The following is a 2,258-nucleotide window of genomic DNA, read 5'->3' as shown; positions in this document are numbered from 1 at the left end:
TGATGCTTTGCGTGCATGTGTGTGTATTAGTGTGTGTGTCTGTGTGTGCGAGTTTTTTCTCGATGTTCTTTGTTCTCTTCTACCTTAAGTGGACAGCGCTTGTTTTAATTTGCATCCTTATTCAGCTTAGCAATAAGACTTAGTCATGTCATATTAAAAGTCGGGGGCTCGTTAAGAGGGCGGCCCCTTCCCCGTCTCCTCAACTGACCAACGAAACAACTTGGGGCGTTTTTTTACTATCATTATAATAATTATAAAAAGGTACTTTCTACTTATTGCTATTAAACTATAAAGCTTTAATATGATTTACACTAGTTATTATTGTATAAACTCTCCTCAGTCCGAGATAAAAAATTTTATGAGCGGTTCTAGAACTGGTACCTGGTTACTGGGTAATCAAAGTGTTTTATTAAACTGATTACCTTAGACTTAGACTAAGGTCCTCCCGCGCCGTTCGGCGCATTGGGCGGCAAGCTGTCTCCATAAAGATCTGTCATTGGCAATGTCTGAAGCCTCCTCCCTCCTGGTGTCCACTGTTCTGAGGTCCTCCATGAAGGTGTGTCGCCAAGTAATACGAGGACGTCCCTGTTTGCGCTTTCCTGGTATTGGCTTCCATGTCATCGCAACTCTTGGTGTGCGTAGTTCATTTTGACGTAGAACATATCCCGCAAACCTCATGCGATGCTCAGTCACAACCTCACTAAGTGTTCGACTCCCAGTTCGGCATAGGATTTCCTTGTTTGAGACCCGATCTGTGTAACTGACTCCCAAAATCCGTCTCAACCATTTTTGTAGAGCCACATTTAGTCCTTTCTCAATTTTGACAGATGTCTTCCATGTCTCACATGCATATGTAGCAGTTGGGATGACAATTGTGTTCAAATGGTGTTGTGTCATGCTGAAATGATTACCTATACTGTACCTATACTGTACCTATACTGTATTAATTCACTACACCAGATAATGTTGATTTACATTTAATATTTAAGGCTACTATCAAGATTAGCCACTGGACTAGGAATAAAGCATTTAAGACATATAAATCCAATCTTATAAGTTACAGACGTTCCTTATAATACAAAAGAAGCTATTTGCGTACTACACGTATGTATGTGTTATTGGAGACGCGTATGGTAATTAGAACGGAGGCTGTTGAATGTTGTTGTTTATTTTTTGCTATGCCTAAAGTGCGAACTCAAGATTAACAAACTAAACTAAGCTTGATATAGGTTAGGTTTCAAGGTACATAACAAGTGCGATGGCATTGCTTCTCTACACTCTTATCGTTCTTGATGCTGAATTGTTGCGATCAACTCTGATGGTATGTGTGTATTTTATCATGTATATATGTGTGTGTGTTTATGTGGAAGAGAAAAAGGGGGGGGGGGAATGATAAACTAATAATATGGGAAAACAGTTGGAAAAACAAAAGGCTAAGAATGAAAAAAGAAAAGTGACTGTGGGACTAAAATGTTTATCCAAAGCCTGATCTAGTTGGCATTGGTTGCCTCTTTACGCGAAATACTGCACTCCTTCTGCCACATCCAGACAAATAATATTTAAAAACAAAATCGCGGGCCTCAGCTCTGGAAGAAAAGCGTGCCATGCGAAAAATGGCCAGCTCCTCTACCACCAAAGCGAAAGCTACCTTGACCTGCAATATATGTGGACGGGAGTGTCTCTCCAAAAATAGGGCTCCACAGCCACATGAAAAAGTGTTCCAGATGAACCATATTCGCTCTACGATATACATATATATATATATCGTATACTGTATATACTGTATTGATATCTTGTTGTGCACCTTTTTACCTTTGATTATCATTTGTTCCACGTGCAAGTGTCGTGTGTACTGTTTATGCCGGAGAGCGTAAAATGACCTCTATAGTGTGTTAGTGTGTTACCGTGGGATATTAGTTTTTGATTTTCTCGATCGAGAGATTGAGGATTGTTTTCTTTTGTTGTTAGTAGATCGGTGGATGTGAATTCGATTTGAAGTATTGTAAAGTATCTCTTTACCCGGGATTATTGACTCATTACAAATGGATTTAGTTTCGGTGAGAAATCTGCAACCAAAGTTATAGCGGCGTGAGTTAATCCTTTTTTTTTTTTTGTTAAAAATTGTTTCGACCCACGTCCGTATATATATATATATATATATTGTAGTAACTCCAGTGGCGGACCGAAACGGTTAATGTATGTGCGGCCTACTGATACACACGACTCAGGCCAATCACATAGGGCAAGGGCTGTTGATA

This window comes from Biomphalaria glabrata, chromosome 11, assembly GCF_947242115.1.
Source record: "Biomphalaria glabrata chromosome 11, xgBioGlab47.1, whole genome shotgun sequence".
In the NCBI taxonomy this organism is placed as follows: domain Eukaryota; kingdom Metazoa; phylum Mollusca; class Gastropoda; family Planorbidae; genus Biomphalaria; species Biomphalaria glabrata.
Note: the sequence above shows the minus strand (reverse complement) of the source record.